Source organism: Hyperolius riggenbachi, chromosome 2, assembly GCF_040937935.1.
Source record: "Hyperolius riggenbachi isolate aHypRig1 chromosome 2, aHypRig1.pri, whole genome shotgun sequence".
NCBI classification, from domain to species: Eukaryota; Metazoa; Chordata; class Amphibia; order Anura; family Hyperoliidae; genus Hyperolius; species Hyperolius riggenbachi.
Genome location: NC_090647.1, coordinates 396,185,441 through 396,210,801, shown reverse-complemented (window position 1 = coordinate 396,210,801; position 25,361 = coordinate 396,185,441).

Below are 25,361 nucleotides of genomic sequence, written 5' to 3'. Positions count from 1 at the left end.
ATGGCTGACGCCTTCTGACACGGTCTCACCTACTGTCCTCTCTTATGGGGGATTCCACTTTAGTCACATGCCTAGAAGTGGGAATAAACATGGCGGTGGTGTGGGCATTCTTTTCTCTGATAGATGCTCCTTCAAGCCACTCACCCCCATTCCTTCTCTTTCTCTACCTTCCTTTGAAGTCCATGCAGTCCGTCTATACTCTCCCTCTAACCTCCAGATCGCAATAATCTACCGCCCTCCTGGCCCTGCTTCCTTCTTCCTAGATCACTTCTCTGCATGTCTCCTCCAGTTCCTGTCCTCCGATATCCCTACCATCATTATGGGCGACTTTAACATTCATGTTGACACCAACAATTCTGCCGCCACTAAACTTCTGTCACTTACTTCCTCCTACAGCCTGTCTCAGTGGTCCACTGCTCCAACTCACTCTCATGGTCATACACTTGACCTCATATTCACTCGTCTCTGTTCTATCACTGATTTCACTAATACTCCTCTCCCGCTCTCTGATCATAACTTACTAAACTTCTCTCTCTCCTCCTCTCTTCCTACCACCCTGCCTCAAGCACGCTCATATACACTCAGGAACTACCGCAACATAGACACACATGCAATCTGTCTCTGATGCCTTGGCACCTCTCCTCACACAACCATTCACTGACCCTGACTCAGCAGCTGCACACTATCACTGCTCAATCATGCAAGTCATGGATGCAATCGCACCCCTCACCAATGTCCGCCCACACCGTGTCAGTCGCCAACCCTGGCTGACCAAAGCTACTAAACAGCTAAAGGGGTGCTCTAGGGTAGCTGAACGCCGTTGGAGAAAAACTAATACTAATGAGGATTTCATTACTTACAAAAAAGAGTTGAACAAGTTTAAAACCGCTCTCTCTTCTGCAAAACAATCATACTTCTCCTCCCTCATATCCTCCCACTTGCACAATCCAAAGCGCCCGTTCAGTACTTTCAACTCCCTTCTCCATCCACCCCCTCCTCCTCCTTCTTCATGCTTATCAGCTGAAGAATTTGCAACATACTTTACAGATAAAATTGCAAAAATCCGTAGTGTGTTTTCCACGCAGACATCAAACTCCATCTCCACTCATCTTGTTGACTGCTCTCTTTCCAGTTTCTCTCCACTCCCCGAACATTCGCTCTCTTCCCTTATCTCCAAATCCCATCTAACCACCTGTTCTTTGGATCCTATCCCATCACATCTCATTCCACAGCTATCCACAGCCCTCATCCCTGCCCTAACACCGCTGTTTAACCTATCCCTCTCCAATGGAATTTTTTCATCCTCACTCAAGAGGGCTGTTGTAACACCACTACTTAAAAAACCATCTCTAGACCCCACCGAACTTGCTAACTACCGCCCAGTGTCACTTCTCCCTTTTGCATCTAAATTACTTGAATTCATGCTGAACTAAGTCAGTATTTATCTGCAAATTCCTTGCTTGATCAGTTCCAGTCTGGCTTCCGGCCAAACCACTCCACAGAAACAGCCCTCACCAAAGTAGCTAATGATCTCCTCACAGCTAAATCCAAAGGCTATTATTTCATACTCATCCTTCTAGATCTGTCATCAGCATTCGACACTGTCGACCACACTCTACTCCTACAGATCCTTTCATCTATAGGAATAAAGGACCTCGCTCTCTCCTGGATATCTTCCTACCTCTTTGGAAGGTCTTTCACTGTTTCTTATTCAGATCAGGCCTCCTCTTCACATCCTCTGTCTGTAGGGGTACCTCAAGGCTCTGTCCTCGGTCCCCTCCTCTTCTCCATCTAAATGCACGGTCTTGGTAACTTAATCAGCTCATTTGGTTTCCAATACCACCTATATGCAGATGATACACAACTGTACCTCTCGGCCCCAGACCTTAACTCCCTCCTCACATGGGTTCCCGACTTCCTGTCCGCTATTTCCTCTTTCATGTCCTCTCGCTTCTTAAAACTTAATATGAATAAAACTGAACTAATAGTCTTTCCACCATCCCTGTCCACCCCTTTGCCTGATATTACAATAAATGTTAACAACATGTCTATAACATCAGTTCCCAAAGCACGGTGCTTGGGGGTAATATTTGATTCTTCCATCTCATTTATTCCTCACATTAACTCCCTAACCAGCTCCTGCCATTTCCAACTGAAAAACATAGCACGTATCCGACCTTTTCTCTCCCATGACACAACCAAAATGTTAGTACATGCTCTTATTATATCTCGATTGGACTATTGCAATATATTGCTTGGTGGACTTCCAACTAACCGACTAGCACCGCTCAATTCTGTACTGAACTCTGCTGCTCGACTCATTCATCTCTCCTCTCGCTCTTCCTCTGCTGACCCTCTCTGTCAAGTTCTTCACTGGCTACCAATTAATGAGATTCAGTTCAAACTCTTAACCCTAACCTACAAAGCTCTCCACAATCTCTCTCCCCTGTACATCTCCTCACTAGTCTCCAGATACCAACCCAACCGCAATCTCAGATCTGCACACGAGCTTCTTCTATCCTCTTCTACAATTACCTCCTCACATTCACGTGTACAAGACTTCTCACGTGCCTCACCCCTCCTCTGGAATGCCCATCCACAACACATCCACCACTCTCCCACCTTTGAAATCTTTAAACGCTCCCTCAAAACCCACCTTTTCCGACAAGCATATTCTCTAGCTTAGGCCATGCACCCACTAAATAACCTAATTACGCACTGCCTGTACATATACTGTATACTTCCCCACCTCTTGTTTCCACCCCATTCCTTTAGATTGTAAGCTCGCAAGGGCAGGGCTCTCACCCTTTTGTGTCATGGAATGTTATTAATTTAATTGCTTGCACGCTGTTAGACATTTATACATTTTAGTCATCATGTTAAATCAAATTGTAATCAGCAGTGCTGTATCTTGTATCAGTGTTTATATTTGATGTATATCATTGTCTGTATCATTATACGATAATTCAGGTTGGAGTGAGCTCGAGATGTCTCCCAGGCACCACTGCTGAATATATGCAAATTAGCTTCTAAGGGTACAATGGTTAATTTGCATATATTCAGCAGTGGTGCCTGGGAGACATCTCGAGCTCACTCCAACCTGAATTATCGCAAATTCTTTCCGTTTTAGGAAAGCAAACTTTTGTTTTTCTTAACATCTTAGTAAGGGGGCTTTTAGGACCATTGTAGTCCCTTACACACCCCAATGAGTTCTGGGTCACCATGAGCTTGCTGGTTAGTCTGTGCCTCTGTATCATTATGTATCCCTTGTTTGTTTTATTACATTGTACAGCGCGACGAAATATGTTGCCGCTTTATAAATAAATAATAATAATAATCTCCTCCTGCACTCGGGCCATATTCTCCCGCAGCTCCAGCACCTGGGCCTCGAGGATGTGGATTTTACGGCCCTGGATCCGCCGGTTCCTCCTCACCTGGCGCCTCAGCAACATGTATGTCGATAGAGGAACTGTAGAAAAAAATGGGGAAAATAGGTTAACCCAGCAACTCATCAACTTGTGCATATTTAAATCTCAATGATCATCCCTAAAAATAAGAACCTGTAATGTAATACATATAACATAGCATTTACTCGCTTATCCATAGTATGCAATGTTAATCATACAGTAAAAGAATTTTACCACATAGCGGTGTGCTGGCTTTCCTCTGGTAAGCCATCTTGCTATGATGACTGGGGCCAGGTGAGGAGGACCTCGATGCCTAATCAGACAGCCTAGGTGCTACTGTTCCCTGGGTAACACTTGCAGCTGTAATAAGGAGTAATTAATAAAATGTGATCAAAATATATCATAAAATGGAAAAAAAGTAAAAAAAAATTATTTGAACTACAATTACTTTTATTTCTATTTTCAAAAGAACTGTGATAAGGACCTCACTCTATTTAAACACTGAAAAAAATCATATTCTTATACCTTTTTTTTATGTATTGGACATGAAAGAATATGACTCTTCCATACAGTAAAATAAAACTAGGATAGGCTTTAAAGCGAAGAAAGCACTTGGAACGCAGACTGGACCAATGGTTCATCTTGTAGTAGGAATACGACCCTGAGCACACAGCCAAGATATCAATGGAGTGGCTTCGACACAACTCTGTATGTCCTTGAGCGTACGTTAAAAAAGGGAGCCGGGAAAAAAGGGCGCGGGGGTCTAAACGATATTAAAAATTATCGTTTGAAAAAATGTAAACAGTTATATTTCGTATAAAATAATGTTTTAATCAACTATAAACGTAAAAGTATGTTATGAAAGATAGACTATTCTAAAATGGTAATTAACGTTTAATGAATTAATGATTTAGATTTATAAAGCATTAAATAGAACATATAATATAAGCCAATATTTAAGCCGAAAAAGAGGATGAAGAAAAATAGTTATATTGTAACGGATCTTAAAATATTTTAAACGTTACACATTTCATATTGTACGTTTATATCTACGTTTAATATATGTATATATTAACGAAATTATACACTTAAGAAAATATTTTTTTCAAACGAAAAATTTTTGCAAACGATAACTTAGTCAAATTTTTAAAGTTTATAGCTGTTTAATTTATCCTTTTATAAAATTCGTTTCAATATTTCATAAGATTATGTAGTGTTTGAATTAGTAACTTTTGTAAACGGTAACGTGTAATCTTATTTTATTAACGTAGAGTATAAAAAATAAATAATTCACCGTAGTTAATATTTTTTTATAAGTGATGTAATTTAAAAAAAATAAAATATTTTGCGTGTTCAATTTTGTGCATTTTTTTTAAACGTTCCACTGCTATTAGTATATGGTACCCGATACAAACGATAAGCTTCATATATAAAACAATTTTTGCAGTTCTAAACTCTATTACACTACTTTATTACAACATTGGAGTGGTACACTTGTAATTTTCAAAAAGTTTAATTTTTGGACTGTACATTGTTTTTTAATTACCTCATATACTGTTCCTCACTCATCTCCAGTTCCTTGCTAAGTACTGTTGTCCCTCTCCCTATGTTCCTTCCTTGTGAGAAAGATTTCAACCTCAAATTCTATTTCTGTGTGGTTATAAAAATGGCAGGGAAATCCAAATGGCTGGCCTTGAGTGAACGATTTTCCACATGGCCTGCATTGAGATATGTGCAGTTCATATTGTAATTTTTGTTTCTGGATATACCTACCTCTTGCATCGCAGATGTCACACAGCCTTAACAAATTTTTTTTTCGTAAATCTTCTTGGTATTTACTTTATGCTGTTAACTTAACATTTGCTTCAGGCCCACCATGAGAAATGTTGGGTCCCCTCACACATCATCAGGCCTGGGCCCCCCCTCCCCGGGCCCACCCACTGTTTGCTGAGCCCAGCTCACTAGCCACCACACACCCGTGTCTGTGTGCGAAGTGTACTGCAGCTAAAAATGTGCATGTCTCCGAGACTGAAGAAAGTGGCATGCACAGTGTCAGGGGCGTAGCAATAGAGGTCGCAGCGGTCGCATGCGCGACTGGGCCCGGCTCCTGAAGAGGCGGGGGAGGGGCCCGGGGGGGCCCATGTCTTTTTGTAATGGCCAGGACTGAGTGCGGCCCGTGCGCCGTGAGCGGTATTGGGAGGGGGGGAGTCGCAGCCGCGGGGAGGGCAGCCCGACCTCTCCCTCCCTTCCTCTCCCCGGGCCCCCCCCTTCAGATGCAGAGTGACGCGCACGGAAGCGCTGTAGGCTGAAACTCACCTCCGTCCCTGCGTTCCAAGCTCCGCTGATCTCCTCTCGCTGTATAGATGTTGTTACACACTGCTTCTGGCTAAACAGGAAGCAGTGTGTAACAACATCTATACAGAGCGGGAGGAGACCAGCGGCGCAGGGACGGAGGTGAGTTCTGCCTACAGCGCTTCCGTGCGCCGCGCACTCTGCATCTGAAGGGGGGGGGCCCGGGAGAGGAAGGGAGGGAGAGGTCGGGCTGCTCTCCCCGCAGCTGCGGCTCCCCCCTTCATTATGGGGGGGGGCCTACCTACCTACCTACCTACCTACCTAATCCTGGGGGGCAGCTATCTACCTATCCTGGGGGGGGCAGCTACCTAATCTAACCTATCCTGGGGGGCAGCTACCTACCTAACCTATCCTGGGGGGGGGGCAGCTACCTACCTAACCTGTCCTGGGGGGGCAGCTACCTACCTAACCTATCCTGGGGGGGCAGCTACCTACCTAACCTATCCTGGGGGGGCAGCTACCTACCTAACCTATTCTGGGGGGGCAGCTACCTACCTAACCTATCCTGGAGGGCAGCTACCTACCTAATCTATCCTGGGGGGCAGCTACCCACCTAACCTATCTGGGGGGGGGCAGCTACCTAATCTAACCTATCCTGGGGGGCAGCTACCTACCCAACCTGTCCTGGGGGGGCAGCTACCTACCTAACCTGTCCTGGGGGGGCAGCTACCTACCTAACCTATCCTGGGGGGGCAGCTACCTACCTAACCTATCCTAGGGGGCAGCTACCTACCTAACCTATCCTGGGGGGGCAGCTACCTACCTAACCTATCCTGGGGGGGCAGCTACCTACCTAACCTATCTGGGGGGGGGGGCAGCTACCTAATCTAACCTATCCTGGGGGGCAGCTACCTAATCTAACCTATCCTGGGGGGCAGCTACCTAATCTATCCTGGGGGGCAGCTACCTACTCTAACCTATCCTGGCGGGCAGCTACCTACTCTAACCTATCCTGGGGGCAGCTACCTAATCTAACCTATCCTGGGGAAAGCTACCTAATCTATCCTGGGGGGCAGCTACCTAACCTATACTGGGGGGCACCTACCTCATCTAACCTATACTGGGGGGCAGCTACCTAATCTAACCTATACTGGGGGGCACCTACCTATCTAACCTGGGGGCACTTACTTGTCTAACCTGTATTCGGGGCACCTAGCTAGCCTATACAGGTGGCAACTATACTGGCTACCTATATTGGAGGCACCTACCTAACTAACCTATACTGGGGGCACCTACCTATCTAACCTATGCTGGGGACAACTATTCTGGCTACCTATATTAGAGGCACCCACCTAGCTAACCTGTACTGGGGGCACCTATCTATCTAACCTATACCGGCGGCGCCTGTCTATCTAACCTATACTGGGGGCAACTATACTGGCTACTTATGCTGGAGGCACCTACCTGGCTAACCTATACCGGGGGCAACTATACTGGCTTACCTATGCCTGGCTACCTATACTGGGGGGACCTATAGCTGGCTATAGGGATTTGGATATGTGTGTGCGTCGGGTGTTGCCGGGGGAGGGGGGCTGTTGTTGCCGTGGGGGGGGGCCCACATCCAGATTCCGCATCGGGGCCCAGAGGTTTGTAGCTACGCCACTGCACAGTGTGATGATAAGGTAGACAAGTATAGGTGGTGCCCCGGTATAGGTAGCCAGGTATAGGTGGTGCCCCATTATAGGTAGCTAGGTATAGGTGGTGCCCCATTATAGGTAGCCAGTTGTAGGTGGTGCCCCATTATAGGTAGCCAGGTATAGATGGTGAGCCAGTATAGGTAGCCAGGTATAGGTGGTGAGCCAGTATAGGTAGCTTAGGTGGTTCCAGCCCCAGTATAGGTAGCCAGGTATAGGGGGTGGCTCAGTATAGGTAGCCTGTAGCCAGATATAGGTGGTGCCCCAGTATAGAAAGTCTGCAGTAGCGTGTTCACTCATTTGTTCCCCACGTTCAAGAGCTGATGTCATTGTTCTAACAGTGCTGGAACGCGTTTTGCTGGGTAGTGAGGCACAGGCCCACAGCCAGCACATGTGGGCCTTCCAGCGGTTTTGTGGGGGTCAGGGCCCCTAAAAAATCTGGTGCCCTCACTGAAGTGTCATTCCCCCCCCCCCCCTCTTATGGCTGCCCTGTTTGCTTCCTAGAAAGGCATAGCTGTTTAAAATATCATGAAGCCTCTTACATATTCTCCAGTGCCACTCATCCATTTACAATTATGTCGTGTATCAGGAGACATTACATTCATCATCTGTGGGTCTACGTATAGACCCATGCACATGGATTTGTACGTCCCAACGACGCTGTCCTAATCATGTAAAGTGTTATGTAACTACCTCCTTTCATGTAAATTCATAGTTAACAAAACTGTGCACTCTACGTACCTCTCCAGCATATCGGGTCTATTCACTCCAGATTACTAGACTGCCTAATTATTTTTCTTAGGCTTGATCATTCTGGATGAATGTATGGTATCCGCTACCTGTGCCGAACAGGTCAGAGGATGGTTGTGTTGGACATATCAATGTTAATTTGAATGTAGGAATCTTCTGAATTTAAAAAAGAAATTTGTTACTCAGCTGTGTTACATTAAAATTACAAGGACAACACAGTTTATGTATTTCTCTTTTTACTGACCTAATTGTAATTTGTGAATTCAATTTTTAAGTTATAGAGATACATTTTATGCTATTGTTGAAGTGTTCAAGTTAATTTACTGAAAAAAAAATTTTCATGTATAATGTCATGTACAAACTCTTTTGTTCTCAAGTTTCCTTTCCGTGTTTCAGTCTTAAGGTACAGTCACTGTAAAGGGACACTTTAGGGGGTGAAGGGTGGTCAGGGGAAAATGATTTGAAGTTACCCGTAGCTTGTAATGGTCCCCCACAGACATCCTGTGCACGTGCAGCCACTCACCAATGATTCGTACCTCGCATCTGGTTCACTTCTGGAATTTCCGACTTAAAAGTCTGAAAACCACTGTGCCTGCGTTGCCGTGTCCTCACTCCCGTTGATGGCAGCAGGTTCGTACTGCGCAGGCCCAGTATGGTCTGTGTCTGCGATGTGCGCTCCAGGTGACATCAGGGTAAGCGAGGACACGGCAACGCAGGTGTAGTGGTTTTTAGACTGTAAAGTAAGAAATTCAACAAGTGCATCGGAGGCGGGGCCGGAGCATTGGTCAATGGCTGCGCGAGCACAGGATGTCTGCGGGGGGACTTTTACAAGCCCCGTGTACGTTCAAATTATTTTCCACGACCCCCCCCTCCAATACAGTTTAAAGTTTAAAATGTATTTGGTCAAACTATGTAACATTTGCACATATTACTTTTCAATATTATTTGTATAATACATGTTCCATGTAAAGAAGATGAAATGAAATTAGTATATTTCACAAAAAACATTTATTGAATGTACACTAAAAGGTATGCACATACAACTGTTAATAAAAAAAACTTTTTGAATGTACAATACAATCTGTAAAATATGTATAGAAGGCAGGTTATTTTTAACAACATTGTAACTGTCATCATACACAAAATGTTAACCCTTTCAAAGATCTGTTTAACCAAACATATGAATTAAGTAATGAAAGAAAAAAAAATTGTCTTACTGGGGTAAAAATAAATACAATCATGTTACAGGTATACCAGGCTTGATATCGATTAAGTGAGGCCTTTGTCCCAACCTAAGTCCTGACTTGTATGCCTGTAACACAATTCTATTATCATGAAAGTGTATTTATTGTTCGAGGGCTAAGGTTGTTAAGGTTTGCATAATAACACTACTGTGGCACTTTTCACAATCTCTGTGGCTGTTGCAAGCAAAAAAATGTAATTGAGGAGCGCAAGAAAAAAATAATTATCTTGTACCCTAATTAGGTAAGCCGCTTTCGATGTAAGAAGAAGTAAGGATACAACAAACTGTGTAAAGTGTCTAATAATGGATATGAAAATGTTTAATCTTGAATCTCAAAATGTATTCATGTAGAACCCACTCACCACCCCCAACCCCCACCTCAAATACTCTTTCCTGTCCGCTTGAAGACTACACACAATCTATGACGCATACTACTTGTGTACTTTTTTGTTGTATACATTTTTTTTGGTATACATTCACTATATTTATGTACCATGTTGGTTCCTTTGTATCTCAAACTCCAAAAAATGAGATTGCTAGTGAACGTTTGTAGATGTATTTTCTTTAAACATTGTTTTATTATTTTTAAAGAACAAATGTCCAAAAATATTTCCAATTAACCATACACAAGTAAAGTAGTCACCAAATATAACAATGAAAAGTCAATTTGTCAATTAAAGCCAAAAATGTGATAACTGAAATCCTTAAAGAGAACCTGAGGTGGGTTTGAAGAATATTATCTGCATACAGAGGCTGGATCTGCCTATACAGCCCAGCCTCTGTTGCTATCCCAAACCCACCTAAGGGCCCCCTGCACTCTGCAATCACTCATAACTCACATCCATGCTGCTGACAAACAGCTTGTCAGAGCTGGCTGTGTTTATCTCTATAGTGTCAGTCTGCTGCTCTCCCCGCCTCCTGCAGAACTCCTGTCCCCGCCTGCATCCCTTCCCTCCCTGGTGATTGGAGGGAAGGGACGGGGGCAGGGACCGGAGCTATGCAGGAGGCGGGGGAGCAGCCGAGACAGACACTACAGATGTAATCACAGCCTCACAGCACGGCTGTGATTTATGAGGGATTGAAGAGTGCAGGGGGACCTTAGTGGGGTTTGGGATAGCAACAGAGGCTGGGCTGTATAGGCCGATCCAGCCTCTGTATGCAGATAACATTCTTTAAACACACCTCGTGTTTTCTTTAATGAAATTGTAACATATAGTAAAGTATCTTTCCCTGTCCTGCTACCCACAGAATTATTTCAATTATGTACTTTCACGTGTCTCTCCTGATTACACAATGTGGCCCTTGCTTTGTTGCACACTACTACAAAGTAAAGGAGAAATGTAGGCAGTTAAATATAACATAACATGACATCTTGATTCTTTTGCACTCACTAACACTTGAATGACTATTTTGATGTTCGCTTGCTATAATACTATTAAAGTGAATGGGAACCAAAAAAAAAAAGATACTGAACCAAGGAGAGGGAATGCTGTATTTTGTACAGAGCCTTCATACTCATTTCCTGTTCCCCTCGTTGCAGTGCTGTCTTGCCCGGTAGCAGTATTTGAGTACATTCATCAAATACTGCTTTAACCAGCCAAATAATGACAAAGAATTCTTCAAAGAGCCTGAGTGCGCCATGAAGAAGGGCAACCCTGTACTGCGCCTGCACAAGCACGCTGTCTTGCACGTTCATGCCTGTGCACTATGGATCCGCATAAGTTTGTGAGGAGACGGCTGCCGAAGACTTCACAAATACCCTTTTGGGTGATGGCTAAAAAGGGGGGGGGGGGGCGTTGCGGGGTGGGTGAGCAGCACATGATAGAGAGCACCGAGAGAGGCGACGGAAGGCTCTAAAAGTCCCATTCACTTTCCTTACTTTATGTAACTTTTCGCTTCATTTTATAAATAATGCGTTACCTAATGACTTTAACCATCATTAGTCTCTGAACAAGCACGCATCAGCAATGCTTTTTTGGTAAACACTGGGGAACATTAACTGCATGCTTGTTTCTTGGACAACTATCCAGTGTGATAGTTTCACATGTATTCAAAAACAATGTTATGTGTTTGAATTAAAGCAAAATGTCGATAGGGAAAACTCCAAAACATTCAACGTTAATGTCTTCTGGCCTGTGCAAGACATGTTTTTAGGACTGTTCAATTTAAATACAGTTTTGTTGAGCATGTGGAGAAACACAATTTTTCTAATAATTTTTCTTTTTTTGAAGTGTTTCCTGTATTTAATCTGACATGACAATGATGTTCTGTGATAGTGGCCCACAAATATGTATACAAGTTCAGAGTTCCATAACATATAAAGAACGCCTTACATGTTTCCACCCATATATATCTTTCCTTAGAGACACAGGGCCATATGCAATTCTCTTTTTCACCTGAGTTTTCTCCTAGGAGATAATTTTTCATCTTCAATTTTAAATAACTTTCCTGCACTTTTCAACTAAAAACGTACCATAAAGTAGGCGAATAAGTACTATCAAAATTATTTTGAGTATTTTCTTGCTTTCTGGTGGCTTAAAAGGCATTTTATTGACAAGTTTAAAAATATCACCTAGGAGAAAACTATAGAGAAAAAGTGAATTGCATATGGGCCACAATGTTTACAAACCTTAACAATGGACCATGAAAATGATCTGAAGAAACCATTCTGTGAGTAGATGTATTTCACTGTCGATTATATGTTAATCATTTAGTTCTATCTCTTTGCCACTCCATGTTTGATCAGGAGTAGATGATTGAAGGCTATACAAAGCCTATTAGAAACCCATTTGCAGTCCAAGATTGTCATGCACTCTTTGGTTGAAGATACTCATGAAACCATTTTTGGTTTAAATAATCATGTTTGATACGTTCATGCTACGTACACCAAAGCATTCCCGTGGCTGGAAACTATGTTCAACCACGCCATACTGCACACTCCCTGTTGACACCCAAAGAAATGCACGACTTTCATGGTCGTGTATTTACATGCCCTGTAGTCTTCAGTGTAAGTAAGGGTTATTACCTGGAGCCCTGCGTCATCAGGGGCGGATCTCCGCTGTCTCCCTGCCCCTCTCAATGAGCCAAGACTGAGAGGGTGGCTGGGAGGAGTCGGCGATGCGATGGTTAAAGACGCTTGTCATTGAGGCCTGAAGCTCTTCGCCCTGCCTCAGACGGAAGCGCTACCCACATAAGCACAGGTGGAATTAGGGGGGATTAATATAGTTTACAGCCATGTGAATGTGTTGGTTTAGGTATTAATAATGTATTACATATTTTTTTATCAAAAAGTGCTTATAACCGGCTTTTTAGTATACTCAATACAGCATATCCACATCTTATCAAGTGTGGTTACACTACTCATGTTACATTGTTGTTTTTGCACAGTATGCCTCTGAGGCATGAGATTTCACAATTGAAACCCATGTCATGAGTTCTATGTGTGTTTTGAAATTATGTACTTATATCCACCTATATGCTGTGTAATCCATGAACATCTTTTTACTTATATTTTCCAAACGGGGCAGACTTAACACTCAAAATGGCGGGGAGTGGGGGATCACATACCCCACTGTCCTTTGAGTAACACCTCAGCGCCTCCCCCTTCAACTCTCATTAATGACAGTGTTGTCATGGCAAAAGAAATGCTGAGTTAATTCCGTGTTTCACGCCGTAGGTCCTCCTCTCTTAGCTTTCATGCTACTTCCAATGTATGTGACAGTGGAGTTAAAGGGGCACTATGTTCAAATAACTGGCTATAATATAATTGAATATAAAAATAGATAAAATTGCAGCAATGTTTAGCACATATATTGTGGCAGAATAAAAGTCTATTTTGATATTACATTCTCCGTAGTTAGAGATGAGTCACGTCAGCAGAGGCAATTATACGACGCCAAAACAGCACATACCTACCATTGTGTAGTAGGAGGCAGCTTATCTTTATCAGCTGTGTAAAATGCTGTTTTAATCCCCGCCTTTGATATTCCGTGAGAGGATTCCTCCAACTCCTGTAACGGTTCACTGGAGCAGTTTTACTACTCATCTAAGCCGCCGTACGTCTCAGGACATTGACGTAAGGCTCTTATTGAGAAAATGATCCTGGCTGAGGCAACCCAGCTGGCTACGCAATGGACACATATTGTTGTCTGTTGCTGTGGAGAACAGCTCTTTGCTATGTAGCTGTGTCCTGTATTTTCTCAATAAGAGCCTTACGTCAATGTCCTGAGACGTACGGCGGCTTAGATGAGTAGTAAAACTGCTCCAGTGAACCGTTACAGGAGTTGGAGGAATCCTCTCACGGAATATCAAAGGCGGGGATTAAAACAGCATTTTACACAGCTGATAAAGATAAGCTGCCTCCTACTACACAATGGTAAGTATGTGCTGTTTTGGCGTCGTATAATTGCCTCTGCTGACGTGACTCATCTCTAACTACGGAGAATGTAATATCAAAATAGACTTTTATTCTTCCACAATATATGTGCTAAACATTGCTGCAATTGCACCTATTTTTATATTCAATTATATTATAGCCAGTTATTTGAACATAGTGCCCCTTTAACATCATAAAACATCGGAACTGCCAAATTGAAAGAGAGAAGTAAGTACGCTTTCCTTTCACCAAGGCAACGCTGTTATTAATGAGTGTCGAAGGTTTCAACGTTGACTGTAGAGACCAAGGTGATGTAGCGGGGTATTGGACACAAAGGTCTGCCACGTTCTATGGGCATGTTACCATGTTTTGCAAGGCATCCCTCACCTTCATAAACTCTAGGCACACATGACTAGTAATATAGTAGGGTAAATTATATATAGGTATACTGGGGGCACGTACACTGGGGTCAGGAACATATAACGTGCTATGTATGCGGTGTGGTATAGCCACACGCGCTATGTATATATATATATATATATATATATATATATATATATATATATATATATATATATATATATAGCGTGTATAGGTATGTATACACACACACACACACACACACACATATGTATATGTATTTATTTAAAGGTGCACTACAGCGAAAAACTGTAAAGTTGAACATAGGTGCAAATATAAAAAAAAAAAAAATACGTTTCTTACACTGGAAAATGATCCTTAAATTACTTTTCTCCTCTAATGCTGTCACTTACAGTGGTCAGTAGAAATCGGACAGAAGTGACAGGTTTTGGATTACTCCATCTCTTCATAGGTGATTCTCATCAATGGGTTTATTCTTGATAAAGATAGTCCCTAAAAAGCCCTTGAAAAGTTATGCTGGCCAGCTTCCACGGTTTTTATACCTTTTTTTTGGCAGTTGGACAGAGCAAGTGACATTCACTAAGTGCTTTTTAAAAAAAATAGATCCCGGAGAATCACGTATACAGAGATGTACTAGTACAAAACCTGTCACTTCGGGTACATTTATACAACTTATTATAAGTGACAGCAACATGGGAAAAAAATAATTTACGGCTCATTATACTCTTAAAAAAATGTATCTGTTATTTTTTACTGTTTGAACATATTCTTAATTTTACAGTGTTTTGCTGTAATGCTACTTCAAATATATATTTATTGCAAAAATACATATATTCACACATACATATAGGCGTGGTGTAGTTCTCTGAAAATGAATTGGAAAGCGGGGATCTCTATGCCACAAAGTACAGAAACACTGGTCTACTGACCACATCAGAGGGTATGTGTAGTTCTCAATCGAAAACCCAAAAAATTAATTGTTCCTTAAAGAGACACTGAAGCAAGTAAAAAATATGTTTCTTCTCTTGTATTCAGCAGGGGCATGTGTGCCACTGCTAAACCGCTTCTATACAGACGGACAACGTTGGTCCCTTACCCCCAATTCCACCCATGCAAAATCAATGAACAACTTGCTGGTACATTTCACTACTCCTACAGGCATTGAAAATAGACGCAGCCATGCCACTCAGCGTCGTTTATCAGCGGCGGATCTCCACCTCTCCCGCCACCGCTCAGTGAAGGAAGATTGATGCACGAGAGGCGGATATATAAGCTGACAGACGTGTGTGAGGCAGGGCTACATCCAGTAGGTGGATTTGGGGGGTAAGGGAACACCGTTCATCCACGAGATAGCGGTGGTTTCGCAGGGGCACACATGCCCCTGCCATCTACGCACGTGTAATACAGAATGTATTCTCACTTCAGAGTCTCTTTAAAGGGACTCCAAGCAGTGCAGAAACTATGGAAAGATGCATATCATTCTAAAGCTCTCTTTCTCTTATTTCAAATGATATATTAAACGCCACCCTACGCCTTTTCTTTTTCTCTATTATTGCGAATGAAATTGCAGAGACCGCGATTTATATCGCGAAAATTGAGATAAATAAAAGGAGTAGGGCGGCGGTTTATATATCATTGGAAAGAGGAGAAAGAGAGCTTTAAAATGATATGCATCTTCCCATTTTTTCAGAACTGCTTGCAGTCCCTTTAAGTGTAGTACGATGATATTACTTATTAATTTGTTGGGTGTATGTTGTACAGATAAGTATATTGTTATATAATGAACCACAGAAAACACTTAATGTAAGAGTACCCCACTTACATTTTCCTGCCCCCCAGGAAATGAAATATAAATGTTTGCCTTAACTTTGTGAATCGGAGCTGTGATGTTTACGATGTTTGTGTTTTTTTTTCTTGTTCAATTTTTTAAGTTCACATAGCAGCCCTTTTTGATTCTCTACCATTAGTTTCTGGCCGTCAGACATATTACTCAATAACTTGAGAGTACATTGTTGAAGTTCCAAAAACTTAAGGGTAATATCATTGTCACTACTCTCGTTTGGGTTTTTCTTTACAATGGAAACATTGCTCTCTGCTGTTTGAGGGTACATTTTGGAATCTGCAATGCTGTTCTTTGTAGTTGTGGTGTCATGACGAACACCAAAACTTTCCTTTTGGGGCCAATCATCAGCTATGTCCAAAGTAACACTGAAATTTGGAGAGACAATGTCAACCATGGAAGTGTTGTAATCCTCATCCTGGAAATGTGAATTATTGTCTGGAGGATAACAACGTGAAACAATGTGTTGTCTGCTTTCTAGCGATGCAATTTCTTCTGTGTTACAATTTGGTTTGAATGGAACAACTTGCAATTTTGAAGAACACATGTTTCTTTTTTTATGTGGTGAAACAAACACCGTGCAACTTCTGAATCGGCCACCATCATCCTGCTGTATTTCAGCAGTAGCTAGGATTCTTTTCTGATTACTATGTACGTTACTGACTGTTTCAGGTACAAACCTCCTATCAATTATTCTATTCAATGGTACTTTAGAACGGATTGAACTCTCAGTAAACTCCCTATTAGGTACATAGTAAGTATTTGGGGTAAGTACAGAAACATGATAGTCCATATCATTTGTGTGTTCATCAGTGTCCTCCTGTGGATGTCCAGGTGAGTAAGCAAAGTCATTGTCAAGAAAAACTTGACTTTGATTCTTACCAATTTGTGAAGTGGAGGGAATTCGTTTTTGCGTATGAATTTCTTCAAGATGACCTGTCACTTTATTTCGAATAGTATTCTTTTTGTCTCTTTCTTTTTGGATGTTTTGTTCTTTTCTCTTTTTGTACGGAGTTCTCACTGTAATATAATGTGCAATATTTTGTTAATCTTACTCTATCAGATCACCAATACTGTATGTTTCATGTAAACACCAACAACTAAACATGGCAATAATTTACCAAAAATTGCATTTCTGTTTTAATTATTACAAACAAGCCACACATGTCAACCCTTTAGGCATCTTCCACTACATAATTTTTTTTTTTTTTTAGTTGGAAAGTCGAACATCTGTACTGAGTAATAACATTAGAACAATTGACTTCTCCAGCACAGTTGGAGTATGTCACGCAAACTTCTAAACAGTCCTTAAAGAAGATTTTGTGTTATCACGCTATCTTAAGCAGGAAAAATTCGCTAAGAAGTCTGTGTACAGTAGCCGGCCGCTTGCAGATTGCCTATTTCCTGCAATTTAGATATAGGGAGAGGCACACCAACGGCAGCCTGTAGAAATAGATAAAAACCATCACTTGGATCAACATTCAGTGTTGTGTTTGTAGTGTTCAACAGACCAAGCCAGGGCTGTGGAGTCTTTATAAAAAGCTTCCCACTACCAATCAGACTCCTCAGTTTAAGAAATCAATACTCCAATTCCAAATAAAACTCCATTTACCCAAAATGGCTCGGAGTACCACTCCTCGACTCACACTCCTTAGCGAAATACTACACAGGTGTGTGGATTTCGGGGCTGTGGAGTCGGAGTCGTGGAGTTGTAGTCGGGGAGTCGGGCAATTTTGGGTGTCTGGAGTCGGATCCGGAGTCGGGAAAAAATGCACCGAGGCCGACTCCTACTCCTGATGAATTTGTAACTGTAATTAAAATAGAAAATATGATAAAATGTTCTATTTCTCAGATAAAATTAATTAAAAATAATGTAGATATACAGTAATAGCTGTGCTTAGTCCACAAAAAAGAAATAAACCAATCAAAATTAGTTAATTGCGCTGCTTCAATAAAGCAGTCCCAGAATTTTCAAGGTCAGATCTACACATCTGATTGTGACTGTATATATGATGTGTACACAGGAATCTCTTATATATACTAAATAACATCTATGCTTTAAAGTGACTCTGTAACAAAAATTACAACGTTTTTTCTACCATCCTACAAGTTCCTAAACCTATTCTAATGTGCTGTGGCTTACTGCAGCACTTTATACTATGACAGTCTCTGTAATAAATCAATGTATCTTTCCCCTGTCAGACTTGTCGGCCTGTGTCTGGAAGGCTGCCAACTCTTCCGTGCAGATCTGTTCCTCTATGCACACTCCAGTGTGTGTGTTATTTACATAAGCCAGCAGCTTCGCTGCTATCTTATCAGTGATAGAAGAGAGCTGGATAAAAATCCTAGGCTGTGAAAGGAGCTGGAAGGTCACATACTGAGGAATTAACCACATAGGCAGAGCTGTCTGCAGGAAGCCTGTAATGTTCAGTGCATGAGAGAAGCTGGAGATAGAAGGTAAACACACACAAGTGATCTCTAGAGATTCAGAAGTAAGGCTGTATACAGCCTGCTTGTGTATGGATGTATTTTCTATGTGTGGACATGCTGTACATCAACCTACTTCCTGTTTTGGTGGCCATTTTGTTTGTTTATAAACAAACTTTTTAAAACTGTTTTAAACTACTTTTAATGTGGCGGGGAGCGGCGAAATTGTGACAGAGGGTAATAGGAGATGTCCCCTAACGCACTGGTATGTTTACTTTTGTGCGATTTTAACAATACAGATTCTCTTTAAGAATAAAGCTTGATGTGTTGCTGTGTCACTAATAGAGATGGTCAATGAGATGGAAATAATTCTGCATTGATGGTGAAGTATGATAATGTATGCACTCCCTTTGCTCATGAAATCAACTAATTTGATATGTTGTGAAAATTTGGTTTTGTGACTGCAAATTAAGGGTACCTGAGACGGATGAAAAGTAAAGTTTTATACATACCTGGGTCTTCCTCCAGCCCCCTTCAGGCTAATCAGTCCCTCGCTGTCCTCCACCACCCGGATCTTCTGCTATGACTCCCGGTAATTCAGCCAATTAGCACTGTCCGGCCGCATGCCGTTCCAAAAAGCCCGGAACATTCTGCACCTGCTCAATAGTGATGCACAGGTGTATTATGCTCCTGGCAGCGGAGTCTGTGCATGCGCACTACGCCACACTGGCTCAAGTACCTGGACTCATAGCAGAAGATCCAGGTGGTGGAGGAGGACAACGAGGGACAGATTATCCTGAAGGCGGCTGGAGGAAGCACCAGGTATATATAACACTTTAATTTCATCTGTCTCAGGTTTACTTTGTTACACAGTAGTACTATACTCTACATATGCACTACCCACAGAGCTGCAGGGAATCCACTGAGAATGCTGTGCACATGGAACACAGAGGTGTTGTCTGTTTACAATCTCCTCATTCACCTGCAGAGGACCTGCATATCATACTTACATGTACCCACAATTACATTGCCTAGGGCCTGATAGATGGTCTTTGCTCCGGTTGTTACCTTTTATAAGTACTCTTACCAAGGACTAGTTTTAGTATAAATCGAAGAAATGTAGTAGTCTACATATCCTTCTCACTTCAGTTGTCTTGTAAAATTCCTAAGCGTTGGCAGTTAAGAGACGAATTCCATGTTACATATTTTTAATCCACAAAATTGTAATATGCAAATTACAGAAGTCGGAGACGAGTAGTCGGAGTCTGTGGAATCCGAAACTGAGGGGTCGGAGTTGGAGTCGGTGGATTTTTGGACCGACTCCACAGCCCTGGAGGATTTTGTACAAATATCTGTCGACTCATATTCCAGACTCCTCTGTTTCTGAAATCAAACACCACAACCACAAATGCAACTACGTGTGCACAACATTGACGCAATCTGCCTCCCCGACTACAACTACAACTCCAATTCCACAGCCCTGGGGAAACGGATATGTGAGAAACTACAATGTTGTACATATCTGCATGACAAAGCAACAACGTATGTTTTCGACCACATGGTTTTTTTTTTTGTTTTGTTTTGTAAAATTATGAAATTCTGGAAGTACTCTTACCTATTCTTCTTCCAATTCTAGGAAAGGCAGTAATAGTACTTTTCACCAACTTCTGCCACTCATTATAGTACATTTCTTCACCATCAGATTCTTCTTTCATCATTTGTTTCACCTGTCGTCGACAGTCCTGAAACCGCCGTCTGCAGGTTACTCCACACCGTTTTTTCCTTTTTATTTCAGAAACCTGTTATTTGTAGATTGAACAAAGCAATGTAAAAAATTTTATAATATTTTTTTATACCAAGGGCATAGGTAGAGCTTACAGCGACCGGGGACAAAGACTATGAATGCGCCCTGTAAGGGTAGAAGTATGTGTGCACCACCAAAAAAGGGACAAGACCATGCAACAGAATGTGAATTTGGTCATGGTTGGCGAAAAATATACATGACCTTAACAGTGGTGTAAAAGGTCTGCCAGGTAATTTTAAACTCAAACATACTGTTTCAACCAAAAATAAATGTAATTAAACCACAGTTCTACTGTAATACATGTAATTAGGCGTAGTTTCCTCCATAAAAATGATAATATGGCAATGGTTCACCCTACATAGACTTAATCGGGCAGCATTGCTTACCCCAACATAAATTTCATCTTGCAGCTGTTCCACCGAAATAGGTACCCCGTGTATAGGTTACCGGGTCAATAGGTGTCCACAGTTGCATTAAACCAGGCCTATAGGTGTGCCCATAATAGTTAACCAGGTGTATATGTTCTCCCAGTATATGTCGCCAGGTGTATATGTACACTATATATGTAGCCAGTCGTATAATTGGCACCTATATGTAGCCAGGGGTATTGTACTCCCAAAAATCAGTAGACAGGGTTATCTTAATCACCAGATTAGGTAGCCAGGTGCCCCCCCCCAGCAGGTGCACAGAGAAGAGGGAGAGCAGTGGGGGAAGAGTGTAGAGAGTTCCCCCCCCTTTACCTCACCTTGGGTTTACCCTCTTTCTCGGTCTCCACTCCAAATTTCAGCGGCGGCCGACATAACACTTACTCTATTCCCTGAGGAGTACACCGATCGTTGCTCTGCTACTCTGATGTAGACTAGACCAGAGTAGTGGAGCACAGAACTTTCTATGCACCGTTCATAGGGTAAGTGTTTTGTGACCCGCCCCTCATATCTGGAGAGGGTAGCAATATAGACTGGGAACCCCAATTATAGGGAAGGGGGGATTTCTGCCCTTCACCACCGCTGTGACCGCTTCTCTCCCTCTACTCTGCACTTCCGCTGTATAGGAAAAAATATATAAAAAAAAATTAAAACAGCTGGACGCCCCTAGGGAGCCAGCGCCCGGGGGCACATGACCTAGCCTGCACACCCCTATCTACGCCTATGCAGCATAACATTGTTAGCGTACTGTGATGCATAACTCCTTTAAACAGACACCAAATGTATTCATCTTTGGACTAATGTAAGAAAGACTGAACATAAAACGTTTGGGAGAAGAGAATAAGTGAAAACTGCAGAAGGCTTCAAAAGATGTCGGATAGCGATAATGGTATTTTAAAGGCATTGTGTTTCAAAACATGTATTTAAACACTACGATATTGAATAACAATCTAGATTTGAGAATTCACACTCTTTGTAAACTGGTTATACATAACAGTAAATTTGTGTTTCCTTCCTAAAGCCTTAACTAAAGAGCATGTCCATCGCCGCAGTTCTACCAGCACCCTCTCACCATGGGTCCGTCACGGTGACCGGCAAATACGTGAAAACATACGCAAGTTGTGCATGAACTGCGAATGTATCAGCGTATTTGTGTATCAGGGACACATGGGCCAAAGCATAACGCAGACGCACACTACTTGTGAACCTCTTCATTACGCTCCAGCACACGTGGCAGGGAATGACATTGCCGCTTGCGTAGTCGCAAGATACGATGACCATGACATCTCGATTATGTCTTTGGCCCGGAGATATATTTAGCATGTTCGAGGGGGATTGGGAGAAATCACTGTGTTAGGATATTATTTTACAATGTCTACATACCTTAAAGAGAATCTGAAGCGAAAATAAATCTAGGGTGCTACTGCTAGAACTCAGTGATAGGGAGGCTGAACGGGTGTCGATAACACCACCAATCCCACCAAGAAAAATCTACGACGAAATTCTTTGTTGTAGATTCTGCTGCTGCTGGAGGCAAGGCAAACGGCTGCAGGCCTGCCTCACAGCGTGGATTTCAGCGGCACATCGCGTCCACTACCCCGCCCCTCTCAGTGAAGGAAGAGATAAAGGGGCGAACAAGAGGCGGAGATAGGTGCTGTCAGAGACGATGTGAGGCAGGGCAGCAGCCGTTAGTACTGCACCACCAGGAAAATATCACCTCAGAGGACAGAGTAGATTTGGGGGGTTAGGGCCCCCCGTTGTGCATAACGATAGCGGTGGTTTTAGCAGTGGCACACATGCCCCTGCTGATTATAGAAGCTGAATCTAGATTTATTTTCCATTCAAAGTCTTAAAATGTTGAAGATTTTAACAAATAGTTTTTTTTCTCTTTGCGTTCTATGGTCTGTAACTTTGTTGGTCCTGACTGTGCAAATGTTCAATATGCATTGTAATGTTCACCAAGAGAATAATACAGGCTGCATTGTGTCCTAGTGTTAAGAATGATCAAAGAACACTGGGGAAAGCTGTAGCCCTCCACGTCTTTACCTAAGTACACTGATTCTCTCCACCATGACATTTGGTTGGCCATAGCAACACCCCCTCCCACCATGCCAACACACCTGTTTACACCCACTCACACCACCCTCATCACCCTTCAATTAATTCCTGTCACTATGCATCAAATACATTTTTATAAATTTGGATCCTGACTGCCCCCTGGGTTCTCCTGATCTACACTTATATCACCCCCCCCCCCCCCCCCCCTCTGGACACTTAAATTCTCACCTGTCAACCATCCGGATTACTGAAGTCGGAAAAATTGTGCCAAGGTGTAGTAGCAGTATGAAAACCATAATTAAATGTAACACATATGCACTGTATTCAAAGAAATGTTAAGTTTTTATATGACCAATACACAAGACAACATTACAGTTTTTTACCTTTTCAGCTATTTTGGCCCAATCTTCACCTTTACTGTTCGGCACTTTATATTTTTTCGGTCTTCTCATCAGAGTAGAATACTGTGCACAAACTAGACGACACAACAAAACATTCTCCGCCATATGGAATCTCTCATTTTTTCGTTTTTGACTCCTTTGCCCTGGTGTACAACTGTCACTGTTTAGTTCTGCAGAACTGTCTTCACTACTGCTGTGTTTTGAGGTATTCATCTCAGGTCTGTGATTACCACTATCATCCTCCTCTGATTGATCAGTAGAGTTGGGCCGAACGGTTCGCCTGCGAACGGTTCCATGCGAACTTCAGTGGTTCGCGTTCGCGTCCCGCAGGCGAACCTTTGCGGAAGTTCGGTTCGCCCCATAATGCACATGGAGGGTCAACTTTGACCCTCAACATCACAGTCAGCAGGCCCAGTGTAGCCAATTAGGCTACACTAGCCCCTCCCCCCCTTATATAAGGCAGGCAGCGGCGGCCATTACGGTCACTCGTGTGCTGCCTGCGTTAGTGAGAGTAGGGCGAGCTGCTGCAGACTGTCTCTCAGGGAAAGATTAGTTAGGCTTAACTTGTTCCTGTCTGGCTGCATACCTGTTCTGTGAACCCACCACTGCATACCTGTGCTGTGAACCCACCACTGCATACCTGTGCTGTGAACCCACCACTGCATACCTGTGCTGTGAACCCACCACTGCATACCTGTGCTGTGAACCCACCACTGCATACCTGTTCAGTGAACCCACCACTGCATACCTGTGCTGTGAACCCACCACTGCATACCTGTTCTGTGAACCCACCACTGCATACCTGTGCTGTGAACCCACCACTGCATACCTGTTCAGTGAACCTGCCACTGCATACCTGTTCTGTTCAGTGGACCCGCCACTGTATACCTGTTCATTGAACCCACCACTGCATACCTGTGCTGTGAACCCATCACTGCATACCTGTTCTGTGAACCCACCACTGCATACCTGTGCTGTGAACCCACCACTGCATACCTGTGCTGTGAACCCACCACTGCATACCTGTTCAGTGAACCTGCCACTGCATACCTGTGCTGTTCAGTGGACCCGCCACTGTATACCTGTTCATTGAACCCACCACTGCATACCTTTGCTGTGAACCCACCACTGCATACCTGTTCTGTGAACCCACCACTGCATACCTGTGCTGTGAACCCACCACTGCATACCTGTTCAGTGAACCTGCCACTGCATACCTGTTCTGTTCAGTGGACCCGCCACTGTATACCTGTTCATTGAACCCACCACTGAATACCTGTGCTGTGAACCCACCACTGCATACCTGTTCTGTGAACCCACCACTGCATACCTGTTCAGTGAACCCGCCACTGCATACCTGTTCTGTTCAGTGGACCCGCCACTGTATACCTGTTCAGTGAACCCGCCACTGCATACCTGTTGTGTTCAGTGAACCTGCCACTGCATACCTGTTCTGTGAACCCGCCACTGTATACCTGTTCTGTTTAGTGAACCCGCCACTGTATACCTGTTCTGTTTAGTGAACCCGCCACTGCATACCTGTTCTGTTCAGTGGACCCGCCACTGTATACCTGTTCAGTGAACCCGCCACTGCATACCTGTTGTGTTCAGTGAACCTGCCACTGCATACCTGTTCTGTGAACCCGCCACTGTATACCTGTTCTGTTTAGTGAACCCGCCACTGTATACCTGTTCTGTTTAGTGAACCCGCCACTGCATACCTGTTCTGTTCAGTGGACCCGCCACTGTATACCTGTTCATTGAACCCACCACTGAATACCTGTGCTGTGAACCCACCACTGCATACCTGTTCTGTGAACCCACCACTGCATACCTGTTCAGTGAACCCGCCACTGCATACCTGTTCTGTTCAGTGGACCCGCCACTGTATACCTGTTCAGTGAACCCGCCACTGCATACCTGTTGTGTTCAGTGAACCTGCCACTGCATACCTGTTCTGTGAACCCGCCACTGTATACCTGTTCTGTTTAGTGAACCCGCCACTGTATACCTGTTCTGTTTAGTGAACCCGCCACTGCATACCTGTTCTGTTCAGTGGACCCGCCACTGTATACCTGTTCAGTGAACCCGCCACTGCATACCTGTTGTGTTCAGTGAACCTGCCACTGCATACCTGTTCTGTGAACCCGCCACTGTATACCTGTTCTGTTTAGTGAACCCGCCACTGTATACCTGTTCTGTTTAGTGAACCCGCCACTGCATACCTGTTCTGTTCAGTGGACCCGCCACTGTATACCTGTTCA